Source organism: Oenanthe melanoleuca, chromosome 8, assembly GCF_029582105.1.
Source record: "Oenanthe melanoleuca isolate GR-GAL-2019-014 chromosome 8, OMel1.0, whole genome shotgun sequence".
Taxonomy (NCBI): Eukaryota; Metazoa; Chordata; class Aves; order Passeriformes; family Muscicapidae; genus Oenanthe; species Oenanthe melanoleuca.
In genome coordinates this window covers 13,266,585-13,280,695 of record NC_079342.1, presented here as the reverse complement: position 1 = coordinate 13,280,695, position 14,111 = coordinate 13,266,585, and the positions used below count along the sequence as shown (strand labels likewise).

The 14,111-nt window shown below is 44.0% G+C and overlaps 1 protein-coding gene across 1 annotated transcript in view; it reads right to left on the bottom strand.

Moving 5' to 3' along the window:
• Nucleotides 1-14,111, bottom strand: part of DDAH1 (dimethylarginine dimethylaminohydrolase 1) — a 54,123-nt gene that overhangs the window by 17,811 nt on the left and 22,201 nt on the right. The window lies entirely within an intron of this gene.

Here is a 14,111-nt window from a genome sequence, read left to right as displayed (position 1 = left end):
CAACTGGGACACCAGTCACAGGCAGTTAGAATAAATAAATAAAACCATCAGATTGATTATTTAAGGCAGAAGGCCAAATGACAAGAAAAACTGGGTTCAGCCAGCCTGTTGTGTAATTACCTATCTCCAGTTAATCCACAACCTGCAGCAGCTTCCAAAGCCAGAACACCCAGAGGAGAAAGGCCCTTCAGGAGATGTGCTGCTGAGCAGGGGCTCCAACAGAAGCTGTCTGGGCTTGCAGAGGAGACCAAGCCAGTGGCTGGCCCTGCCATGCACCTGCTCTCCCTGAGCGTGTCCCCAGGAGCAGAAGCATCAGCAGAGTGTGGATGTTACTGTGGCAGGGGACCACCACTCCCACTTTCCATGGGGAGACACAAAAGCTTCTCTGGACCACAGAAGAACATCTGAGAGAGCAAAGATGTACAAAACCTGGGTAGCCTGCAGACACTAGTGAGGTGCCTCATGTAGTGAAGGCTCAAGCCTCAGGGCTTCCTGAAGAACTAATGGGACCAGGAATGTGCAACAACTGTGATGAGAGCTGGGACCAGGGATGGGCAGTGGCTGTGATGAGAGAAACACACACCAGCCACCAGTGTGGGTGTGAGCTCCCTCTAGCAGGTGGGGAACCTGCTTTTACCTGAGCACTGCAAGCCATGCTTGGTGCTGGGAGACCACTGCAGCAGGGAGCTGCCCAGGGAGGGGCAGCCAGGGAGGCAGCAGCACTGCACATCCTGGCCCAGAAGGCAAACTAATAACCCTTGCACTAGAGTACCAATTAACTAAAGTGCCTAGCTAATGAGGCTAGTGCAATGCAAATGCTGACTTTGGATTTGTCATTCAAGTCATATGGATGTTCTAATCACCAGCTGCTGATTACCATTAAACTACCAGGCTACATCAGAGATGTGTTGAATTGTTTCTTTATTTAATTTACAGGGGTTGATGCAGCTGTAGCACAGACATTAAGGAAAGTTACCAGAACTAAAAGCTGTCCAAAATCACAGAAAACTAGTTTAATTTGCTTCATGGTGTTCAAAGCTTTAAAGATATTTGTAACATCCTCACGTTGTTTTCCTCCAACAGCTGGGTTCATTTTAGCTTCTAAAACCAAATTTAAATAAATAAAATTACTGCCATATAAATAGCTGGATCACTTTTCCATGATGGGCGTCAATGGATTCAACCTATGGAACATTGTTTTGTAAAGACTTTAAGCAACCAGTAGAAATTCTTAAGAGTTGTAACTGGGAAGTGCTGTTCACATGTCTGCTGATGCTTGCATGCTAGGAATATCCTCCAATATCCCTTGCTTGTGTAAAACACAAGTCTCAGGTTACTCTTTTTTTTTTCCTACAGGCAACACCAGAAACTTTGATCAGTTGAAGCAGAAATGAAAAAAGCACACACTGAGATAACAAAGACTGGAGGGAAAACTTGACATTATTAAAAAGGCAACTGAAAAAAAAAATAAAACCATGAAGCACACTTGTAAATAAAGGATTTCAGAAAAACAAACTAGGGCTGAATAGCCCATCTGCTGAATTTTCTGTAGAGGGGACAGCACAGACTCACATGATCCCCACCATGCCATCTCTAAAGGCATCCTGCAGCAGTCCTGAGCTGGGTCTCCAACACAACATGTCCATGGAATGTGTTTGACCCAGTACCACTTGGAAACAGCACATGCAGCATTCAGAGTTGGGCTGGCATGGGGTAAAGTCCACATAATTGTAGCTCATCACTGCAAAAGGGAATCCAAAGCTTGGCTGCATCCTTAAACCTTCCCACATCAAGAAGGACTGTGCTAGCTTCTAACAGAGCTCCTACAGAGAGGGAGCAAGGTACAATCCTGAGCTAAGGATGGACAGGTGATTGTTATCCTCAAGTAAGATGTTTAAAAAAGGGATGCAGGAAAGGGGGCTGATTTTACAAAGCCCTCTATTCTGCTCACACTTTACTCTCTCCAAATAACTGATAGCCATTTTCTGAAGTGTCTTAACACATATTGACAACATTTTCGTTCATTATGAATGAAAGACTAATTCACAGAGCTCGCTTTGATGTATAAACAAATAACCACCTCTTGCTTTTTTCCAAAAAACAACTGAAAAACAGTGAAAAGTCCTCCATGAAACCAGTTACCCAGGAGACAGCAGTAAAAGACAAAATATTTGGACACTACCTGATTACAAGCATTATCACTGTGAAGACGACTTACTGCTTGCTTTTTTCATAAGCAGCCAAGAGGAAAAGTCACCTTCCCTCACTTTATCTCCTTTATTTGAAAACTGAAATCCCAGGTAGTCAGAATTGTGCACACAAAGAGAGCACTCATCTGTATCCTTTCAGATTTCTGTATCTTATTATCTCAGGTCAGCTTAAGGTTTGTAACGTGATATTGGGTTTCATTGTACACATATCCATTAGTACATGGGTTGAGTGTTAAAGCTTGTATGCTTTGTGCAGTGATATTTTTCTAATAAGCACATTCCTGGTGTGAGATGGGATGTGTCTAATCCATAGCAAAGCTGATTGAGAGACAATGGGTTCCAGCCAGCTCAGCTCTGTTTCAAGGAAGGAGGACAATAACTGTGTTTGACATTTATAAAAATCTAATTTCCTTGTGCTTTAAAAATGGAGCTCATTACCATTCGGACTGGTGCCTTCCACCAATTACTGTAACTGATGTGCAGGGACTCCTTCCTTCTGTGTATTAGTACTTGATGCACTCTAAACATATGCTGCTTCCTAAATTATTTACTGGCCTCCTGCGCGCTAACCATATTATGGGATTTATGTTATTGACAGCAAGAAGGAAATTATCCTTTCAAAAGACAGTGGAAACAGGGAAATGATTTTGCAAGCCACCGTCTCACACCTGCCAAGAGCAGGGCAGCTTTTCCCCAGGGTGGTGGGGCCATGGGTGAGGCGCCACTCAGGCTCCCAAAATGCCCCATGGGCAGGGGCACAGCTGGGGCTTGGCAGGAGCTGTGGATGGTATCAAATCAGGCATCTTCTAATGACTGCAATGACCCATCTGCCTTCGTGTCCAAGCTCTTGGTGAGAGGGGGAAGGTGCCTCCAGCCCTGCCTTAAAGGAAAGGATGCAGAGATTCAGAGGGCAGAAGAACATCCCATGACCCAGAGATGAAGTGAGGTTTCTAAGCTAGCAGAGCTCAGCTCCATGTGCTCACAGCTCAGCTCTCCAGAGACCAACCGACCAACCACAGCTCCAACAAAAAGGGCTCTCAGTCCAAGACACACTACTGCACTGTCTCCTGAAAGTTTACATCCACCACCCATTCCTCCAGCTTGTTAAATCACAAATACTGCATTTCAGACCTTACTTCATTGTGTTTTAAACAGGCATTCATAGCTGTGCAAAGGAAATGTCAGACCTAACATAAGCAAAAGTTAGACTATAATAATCTCAAAGGTGATTATTTCTGGAGCCATTAGCTCCGAGTTCACAAAGTGCCACTGTCAATATATAATACATTTTTCAGCAAGGTTCTGAGTAAAGCCTATAAATAGAGATGGACAAATCTGGATAAATCTGGGGCCAGGAAATGGTATTCAGTTGTGCAAAACTAGATACCAATGTAGGTCACAGTCCAGGTTCTTGCCTGCCTAAATCTGCTCCGTTTGGAGGAAGGGGAAGTCTTGTCCCCTTTTGATGCTAAGGGCTGCCCTTCTGGACTTGCACAGCCTTCAAAGAACATAAAGCAGGGCTGTAACAGTTTGGAGGGGTTTTGAGAAGAAAAACCCACCCCTGGTTGTTTTCTTGCTTTAAGTAGGTCAGATGCACACCCTTGTGTATATTGATCTCAGAAATTTGTGGGATGTGGGTTGTGGCATTTTCCAGCTTGTGCTCCCAGTGTTGATGTCAGAAATGGCCCCAGCTCTTGAAAGTTCATCAGGAAAAGAGCAGAAGAACAAGACACTCTGGGGCCACTACTCAATGAAGCTCATGCAGTAAGAGTGTGTTAAGAGCAAGATAAAAAAGGTTAGCTCTGTCCTACAAACAGCCACCAACACACCCTGGTAAGGACATTCTGTATCTGCCTTTCCCACTTCTGCCAGCTGACAGATTTGCTTTGGCAATCATCCTCCCTTTTCACCCACACAGGGCCTTGTGTCCATCCCACTGCCTCTTTTGAGAGGGGGAGAAAAGGTAAGGACCAGCAGCAGCCTGGTCCCAAAGAGGATTGCCATCTGCTCAGCAGCACACTCCTGGGTGACACGGGTGGAGATGCTGCTCCCAAGACACAAATCACATCTGGACTGCTCAGCTCTGACTAATCTGAGCATGACTAAACTGGGCTGAACATCACAACACCCAGAAAAAGCTTTTTTGGCATTTCAGCTGACCACAGCCTGCCACTGTGCCAAAGTGGAGGCCCAAGGCCAGGCCCTTACCCAGGTGGCAGGGCAGGCACACAGCAGCACCAACCAGCCAGAACAGCAACCAGCACACACAGCACAGCTTCTCCTCCAGCCTCAACCACTTCTCACCAAACAAGGCCACAGGGGGGACAAGAAGGAATACCAAAGGACTCCCGAATTGTTATTCTCAAGGAGAAGACAACTTGTTAGTTTCTCCTCATACAAGATCCCACGCTAATTGCAGCCCTGAGACAGTTTCATGATTAACCAAAGTTTGCACCAAGCAGGTGCAGTTTCTGGCAGTTTTGGGGGTTTATGAACCATGGAGCTCAGAAAGGGCCAAAGAGATAATGACCCCATTTGTTACTGCTAATTATGGGTCCAAACCCACTAACTGCCTTGCTGCTGAAACCATCTCAAGGGATGTGCTGATGTAGCTGGTGCAGAGTGGCCACTGCCCCAGGAGAGTGACCTGAGACTGGGGTGAGCACAGTACCACACCAGGGAATAACAGGGAAGAGGAAACATGGAAAAAGCTGGACCAGGGTAGCACAGAGAGGGACTGGCACATGTAGGAAAACCAGAATAAGGGGTGCCTAGGGTTTCTTGTCCTAGAAAAGCGTCTTGATGAAGCAAGAGGGGAGCTCCAATCTGACATCCCAGGAATTCAAGCAGCAACCTCCTCTTCCAGGTACATACAGTTAAAAATACAATTAATCTGGTTATGTTGTGTTTTAATATCTAAGTAGAACTGAAGCTCATAAGAACAACTTTACACAGCTCACCAGAAGTGAAACTGGGTTTCTTCTTCCTCTCTTTCACCATTTAGCCTTTAAAATGCAAAAACACTATTTCCCATAAAGCAGGAGCCAGCAACCAGCTCACTTGCTACAAAAAGTTGGGCTGAAATTTCAACTCACAGCAAGTGGAAATAATTTCAGTCAGGTTTAAAAAAATTCACGGGGGGAAAAAAAAAAAGATGCTTAAAAAGATGGAGATTTAAAGTCACTAGAAGAACAAACTCTCTAAGATCCACTAAGCACAAAATCAGGTTAGTGGAAAAGTTTAAGCAGCATGAATGCATTGTTACAGAAAAACAGAGATTTTGCTGGATAAAGATGATGACATGAAATTTAAGTCGTACACAGGCACGCTGAGAAAATAATGTTCTAAATACTTTCTGCTTACAATCACAAAATGATCAATTGTTAAATGTTGGACAGAGAAATATATTCCATTCTGTCTGGACATGCACAGCAGGCCAAGAATGCACCTGGATAAGCCAAGCATTCATTATCTCCCAGACACTCAATATCCCATAATACCCTCAGCGGCTGCCAGCTCCTTGTCCATCGTTGACCAAACGCCATGTGCCCCATTTTACAGCTGAAAAGTATTTAAAATTCATGAAGCCTGCTGAAAGCTCAACTGTCACATTCTGCTCATTCCACAGGGTATGGGAAAACCGTGCAGAAGGGACATTTCAACCAGGGCTATTATGGCTCTTGAATAACCAATATTCCATTAAATTGCTAATAAACCCACTTGAAGATAAGTTGATCACAATCGAACCATACAGTAGCATTCCTTTCCTTTAACACCAAGTTGTCAGGTTTCACTCTGTACTGTGCTACTGTTTCTGTGCCATTTGTTCCTGCCTTGACACAGAGCATTCAAGACACTCACTTTGTCCCCAGTAATCTAAATGCCCTATTCTAAAGAGGCTGAAAGATCTTTGGCAAGGATACTCTGCTTATTTTAAGGTAGAGAAGTCTTTTCAAAGGAAAAAATGAAAAATAATTAAATACCCTCAACAAGGAAATGTGGGGCTTTGCAGCTTCTTGAACAAGGTGCCCACAATTTGAATCCAGTGGTAAATGGTATCAGCACCTCCCAGATTCCCCAGTGCTCAGCCAAGCTTGGTCTGGTATGAATTTTCATTTGAGTTTGCAGTTCAGCAACTCGTTTCATCCTTCCTTCACTAAATCTTAGCTTTATCAATCAAACATAAAAAAACTTCTGGAAAAAACTTCAAGAGTATTTGTTTTGGATTAAAAGGGATTTTGCTGGATTCCTCACAGTTAGTTGTCAAGTTGCTGTCACATCTGCCATTGCCTGTTGATCTGCTGTGTGCACATGTCCTTGAACCAAGAAGGCTCCAAGTTTTGTCATTTTTAAAACTGAAAAGCTTATCAGTGTCCTTCTCAGAGGGTATTTAAAAGCTTTAATTTTATATTGACTAACCCAACACTGCTAAAAGCAGCTCCTACCCAGCTCCATCCCAGAAGGGAAGCATCATCACCACCCAGCTCTGACTCTTCCCATCATCTCTCTGAGGTATGTGGGAACCAACCTGCAGATTTCAACTCCACAAATGGCCAAGCATCATCATCATGAACATTTGGTCCCATTTAGTCTCTCTGGTGGGAAAGCTCCACACAAGACCCAGTGGTTGCCACTACATCTCCACTGCCACAAACCAAGGGTGGGCAGGGAGGAGAAGCAATTGCTCCAGAGGGAACCTGCCAGTCCTGCCCCCTCTGGAGCCAATTCATTGCTCAAGGAGCAATGGCCATCATCAGAGGCAACAAAGGGTATTTTCCTTCTTGTTGAATTCACTCAATAATCAGCATTTCATGGAAGAGCATCTGGTTGCTCCCATGTTATTTTATAACAAGGGACCCATGGGCAGAGCTTATACTAACCCAGCATTTTTCCCCCTCTAATAATAGGTTTCCTTCATGCTTCCAGAGAAATTGACCTGTCTGCTGTATTTTAGCTATGCTAACACATCCTGCAGGAGTGCCTTTAAGTGTCTAGACATATATAACAACAATAATGGCAGAAAATTCAAATTCTGACCGTTTTCCATTTCCTAGCTAGTTCTAGTAAGGCTTCCACTGGCAGGTAAGGAAAGGAACTAAGGAAGATTACTGGTAGTCACGAAATGGAGTTAAATCCTTGAAGACACACTAATGGTTTTAAACAGTCAATAATACATCTCAATATAAATAAGCAAACAGAGAATCATCTAATGATCAAATTGGCTATCACAGGGCCAGGTGAGACATTTCAACCTGAAAATAATCTTTACCAGTCTAATACTATACTGGCAAGTTTTAATAAACTCCTAAAGAAAACTCTGCAGTAAGTAACATGGCTATTGTTCCTTGAACTCATGGTGGCAATGGAGAAGAAAGAGCCAGTTTTCCAAGTTCTGCTTCGGCACCAACTTCCCATTTGAGGCTTACAGTCATAAGAAGGGAACAAGGATAAAACAGCAAGCAGTAAAACATGCAAGCACATGCAAGGCACAGCAGCTGGTGCAGTCTCTTGTAAGATTTTCATCAATGCATTGCCCTGCATCTCCTTGCAGGCTCACCACGTGCTCAGCCTAGCCTACAGCAGTGGGCTGGGAAAAGCCTCTGTCCCCCAGAAGATTCCTGGGCACCCTGCAAATGCAGAGAGGGACAATGGCACCTCCTGGGCTGCTTTCCAGGACATCCATCACCCTCCTGTGCAGTATGTGCTTTCTCCTCACCTTCTGCATTTTTAAGCCATAAAACTACAGACAATAATTTATTTAAAAACATCAACAGCTGCACATAGACCACCTTCACTGCAATGTACATGTTAATTAACACAGCACTAACAAAACTGAGCTACTGCTTTTAGCCAGCCTGCTCAAACCCTGCCTCCCCTTCTTCCCCCACTAATGTCTCAGGGGAACTGCTACACTCAGAAAAATTACAAGACCAGAGAGTTACAGAACAGGGAGTTCCTAGTGATTAAACCTCCTACGTGACAATATTCAGTCCTGCTGCCCAAGAGAGGACAGCAGCCTAGGAGATGCTGAGCCATGGCCTCAGCCCTGAGGAGGGAGCACGGGAGCCTTCCCAAAGCTGCTCCAAAACCTTTCCACTGAAAGGGCTGTGAAAAGGCACGTGCCTGCCCTGAAAATCACTTTGGATGTAAGTGATACACCAGCAGCAGTCCTGAAAAACTCGGGATTTCTTATTTATGACAAATATGTAAATCCTTGGAAAAGGGACACAGCCACCTGTTCTTCTCACAGTGATGTTTTACCCAGCCAAAAAGGGGCACACATACGAACTCTGATCTACACAGCCCTAAGCTATGCAACAAATATTAATTAATTCCTTCAAGGCCTCCATGCATTTAAATACCTTTAAGTCTACATGAGTTTCAATGCACTGACATTTAAACAATTTGCCCAAACAATTTCTGCAATATAGACACATAGGTAGAGAATTCTAAACATTTGTTTTAAGATGCAGCACACATCCTTTTAATACTCAATGACAGATATTTAATAGTCAATGATGATCAAGTTTCAACCCAAAACCTACACCTTTTTGCTCTTTCAAAAAGAAATTGCTTAGGTGCTTATTCTAAGTTCAAGTCAGTGTCATTTCAACTCTCAGAGGACACTGTTGCTTTGATTACCTGCATTAATGAGGCTTGCAATTCCACACAGATTTGTCAGGAGAGCATTTAAGTTCAGGTGGGAATTAGGAGGGCCAAACTGAACACAGGACCTGAGCTCTAGGCAGGCAGAAGAGGATGAATTCCCCCCCACTCAAGCTGTCCCTTTACATTTTACACAATAAATGCAGAATGTAAATATCAGCATGCTGTAAGGAAAGCGCTTTCAGAGCACTAACAGGTGCAATGTGGTTCACTGTTTTGCTCCTTTCCCTGCCAAACAAGCTGCTGTGCACTTTTACAGATCCTGAGACCACATTCTTTCAATAAAGCTAAATATTGCATTCAGCTACATAGTAAGAGAAATTGGGGGTGGGAACAGAGTTACATTTTAAAAAACTACATTTCTGAGCCAACTCAGTGTTTGCAACTCAGTCTGCACTTTGCTGCTGTAGAAACAGCTTCCACTGTTCATGCATAAAATACAAGTGGATTTAAACAAAAGGAAGCTTGTAATGCAGAGAGATGGAGAAAAAAAACTGAAGAAAAGTAAAAATTACAGGTGAGTTAAAAAGCAACTGTTCAAATATTCTAATTAAAGCTCTTGCAGTAGAAAGCCACTTTAGATGTGAGACTCCTAACTCCATCATGCTCCTTTAAAAAGCTGTGCTTTGGCCAGCTGAGCCCTCTCTGTTTCACTCACTCACAATCCCCTCCTGGGGCACTGTGGACACAGCTCCTTCAGTACCTGCCTACTTCATTTTGCAAACAGCTCTTTTGGGAGGGAAGAATCTCTCTGCAGGCTTTTAAGTGCATCTTAGAAATGGAAGTTTCACTTAGAGTATTCTTTAACAAGAGCTGCCCTGCAGAGAAGTAAATACAATAAGAACTCTTCCCAGCTATGCTGCACTGGGCTAATTGCTTTTGATGACCTACATTTCCTAATTATGCCTGCTCTACCTGAGGTAGAACATGCCCTTTGCTGAGCAGCAGCAATAATCCCAAGGGATTACACACTGGGGCACCCAAGCTCTGCCCTCCTGCTGCTGCCAGCTCTGCTTTGGGGACACAGTGATGCCATGGTCCTCCACAGGTCCCTGTCTGCAGCAGTACCTGCCAGCCAGGAGCTCAGCACAAAGCCACAAGGCACAGAGCAAGCAGCAGTGCCATGACTGATGGATACAGCACAATCTCAGCCCATTTCCAGACTCAGGTGGGAATAGGGAGCACATCTGCTGCAATAACAGCCAAGAGCTGACGATACATTAGACTCCAGCATTACTTTATAGTCAGTCTAATGGCTTTTCCTTTCTCCACACAGTCCTACACAACTTCACCACCCTACAGTAATAAAGAGAAACACTGACACTTATATATTTGTAACCAAATGGAAACTATTACCTAAGCAGATGCTATCAACACCATCAGAAGTGTGGAAGAAACTGACAGCTTGTATCTGCAGCATTCTCAGGCAAGGAGGATGCCAGAGCCTGCAGCTACCTGCTGCAAACAGAAGGTGAGCTTGGGGCTGGAGTGCCAGTCACTCAGGAAAAAGTTAAATGAAAACCACTGAAGGCACTCCTGCCATGAGGAGCACCTGGCAGCTGTTCCTGGTTTTGACTGCTGGGGACTCCATCACTGCTGTATAAGGTGGCTGAGCCTCCCTGAGGACCACAGCCCCAGCCAGGCAAGCCCCAGCCCTCCACCAAAGGGGCTCAGCTGTGCACCTGCCCTTCACCCAGCCCAGGAGGAGGGGAACAACACCTGCACCATGCTGCAAGCATGGGGGACATTAACATGAGACATGGACAGCTGCCTTTGACTGTGGCATTGAGCACTCAGTGCATACCCTGCAAACATCCTAGAGAAGAACAAATATTTTTTTAAATAGCTTTAAAACCTGCTATTTATGCAGCCCCAGTAAGGCAGACAGCACAGGAGTTCCTCATTCACTCCTCACACTCACTGAGTTACACTTCAGAGACCAGAGACAAGCATATGCTGTACAGCAAGTTTTTCAGCATCTTCATTAAGAAGGGTCTTCTGCTGACCAGTGTGACTCCACCCTGTGCACTCTTACAGATTTGGGGGCCAAGCAATGAGGTAGAAACCTGGGAAAATAATGACTGCTATATTCTTTGTAGATGTCAGCACTACCTACTGTCTCTACCTACTGCTGAATGCTTTTCATGTCCTGCAGTCTTAAGAGCACAAGGAAAATATAGAAATCTTGTTTTCCTACCTGTTTTGGCTGGCGAAAGAAAGCTGTAACTGTAGCTATGACAGAATGAAGAGAAGCTGAAGAAAAAAAACACAGTCTGTGAGGTCAGAGCAAAAAGAAAATGATATTTTGTTTGTCCTGCTTCACATTCAGCTACCACTTCAGCAGGTAAAAGGCTGAAAAAAGTGCACAGGTTGGAAGCAAGCCTCCAACATATTAGAACACATCAAGACTTCTCCAATACTCCCTGGCTTTCATGGAAGACATTCAGCTGCTCCATCAGAAACCACTTATTACAATGACCAGAGAGATGATGCTCCTGAAAAACCTAACCCATGGTTAGAGGATAATATGATAAAAAGGCATGATAATTTGTTCAGAATACAGATGATACTCTGTGCTCTTTCAGTTGCAGATCAAGTGATGAAATGAAAAATGCACTGAGCAAGTAACAGTTTTAGTAGACAAAATGGATGTTCCCAGTAAGTAAAAGCAGTTACACAACACACAGACTTAATTTTCAAAAGCCTTATTTTCACAGAGCTGAAATAGTTGAGCTACTTCACTAAGCAGCTAATCTGCATGCTAAAAATATGTGATGCCTAGGAGAAGTTTTAAGAAAGTGTCCCGAAATGTCCAGAAAACCCACTCTCACATGTGAAAAATAATGCTGTATTAGATGAAGGATCAGAGGAAAAGTCTAAGTTAATTGGTATAGAGATGAAATTAAATCAGATATAAACCCCAAAACAATTATGGCAAGCCTTAGTGCAATGCATCAGAAATTAAGAGAGTTTATACAAGTAGAAGGACCTAGAAAAACCTCTGGATATCAGAACCAATATGCATGAGAACCTTTTTTCCCCCTCCTTTATTTCCCTACCTTAGGAACAACAGGAAGAGCAACAGTAGTGCTGATTTATTAATACTTGGAAATTATTATTCACCTGAAAAAGGTGAAACTTTCAAAATTCACACGAAAAAAGAAAATATTTCTGCTCTGCATGGGTAAAAAGCCAGTTAAGTATTCAGAGAGTATTACAAAGAGTAATTTTCATCCCATCTGTAACACAGGAAGACATTACACAGCAATTATTAACAGGCACTTTTAAAACAGCAACTCAGGATTATTTCTACCTATGGAAGAGTTCTGTGGAGTTCATCATCCTTGCAGCCTAATGGGGATGCTAGAAAAATCTGCAAAATGACTGATGGGGAATAATAAGGAATAGATGGAAAAAACAATTACTACCAATCATCATGTGTTTATAACAAGTCAATCTCATCTAGTTTAAAACAGCTTTGGATGGAATGTTGACCATAACAGCACTGAGGTACCAGGTTAAGCTGGATACAAGTGCCACTGCTGCTGGCATGAAAGCAGAATGGTTTCACACATGCAAGACCTGCTGAGAATGAAAATCATTGCTGGATAGGCATGTTCCAAACAGAACCCCTCAGGGCAAGGTCACTCAGGTTGCACAGAAATAGCCTGAGGGCACACAGTCATCACTGGCCAGCCACCAAGGAGGTGCTAAACTCTGAGCAAAGCAGGTCAGGGGCAGGGACAGCACAGGAGGGACAAGTGACCGACCCACAGTGCCATATGGCCACTGCAGGGCTGCCTGCCTGGCCCCAGGCCACAGCCAGGGGATGGATGGCCATCTGCCTGGCTTTGCAAGCCAAGCCACCACAGAGATCACTGTCTGCATGTGGGCTGCGACCACCACCTCCAACGAGCCACCCCTCTGGGCAGACAGCAGGGCAGCTCTGCAGGGACAGACCCACCATCCCAACGTGGGTCATGGCCACAGCTGCTCTCCAGCACCACAAACACCCCACAGCCTGGGAGAAGAGCCACCAGAAAGAATGCACCACTTCCAAAATCCCTATCAAACAGCACTCACACAGCTCCATCTGTTTCAAAGATGATCAGAGAGGATTATAAAGGCTTTCAGCCATGTCTATGAAGACCTACACTAGGAAGCAAAATTCAGTAACAAGCTCTGACAAAATACAGCACCAGAAGCACTGCATAAGCAAACCATTAGCCATAGTTGATGCAGGAATAGTGTTTTTATTTTTAAAAGGAAGATAACTTATAATTTAGATAACTAAGCAAGGATTGTGTTCAACTCTTTCTCTTCCTTAGAGCCCAAGCAGAGGGGCACCCATGGGCAGCAAGCAGCCCACCCCCAATATGACAGCACAGACCTAGGAGGTGGTGTGTGCAATGCTGGACCTGGGAGCCCATTGCTAGTCTGGGTACCAGAAAAGACTGGCAGACACCACAGCTTCATGACTACTTCTTGTTCAGTGAAGGTGCAGAAGATGCAGAGCCTGGTGAAAAACTAAAGCAATTTTGTACATAGCTAAGGTCAGTGCAAATGATGTCATTTTAGGAACAGATGAGTCTAAAAATCTTGACTAAAGAACTTTTTAATTTAGTAAATGTGCTGCCACACATCCTCACACAGGCAGAAGTATGTTCACAGAAACAGACAATGTGCTCTGTTTACTGCCTACAAATGGATCCCTTTTCTCCTTGTAGGTAGTACAAGGTCTCCTGGAAAAGCTTGTGGCTATTTAGGACAGACAAGGAGGTTAAAGATATCTTATAGTACCACTTACTCACCACTTCTGCTGGTGCACTTAGCAAACAGGAATATTAAAGTGCAGTCCTGAATGGAAGCACATGGCATCTGCAGTACATATTGCAACACATCTGAGCTCAGGGGTAACGGGAGGAGCAGTGTGAGTGGTGGAGTTCACTTGGGAGGGGGCGGGGGGCAAGGCAGCTTGGGAAACACTGACGTATTGTCTTTCCATTACTAAAAATTACACTTTGTGAAAAAGCATTAGATCATTTTAAGAGGTTTATATAAGGACACTGAAAAACAAGTTTTTTTGCAAATTCTATTTTTTTTTAATGTCTCCCTCCCCTCTCTATTTCCACTATGCATCAGGTTGTGAAAATCCAACATGCAATAAGTCTAGTGTTCCCAGACAGAAGAGACCAACCTCCACACAAGTTAAATCTTCCAGCTGTTCCTAGCTCC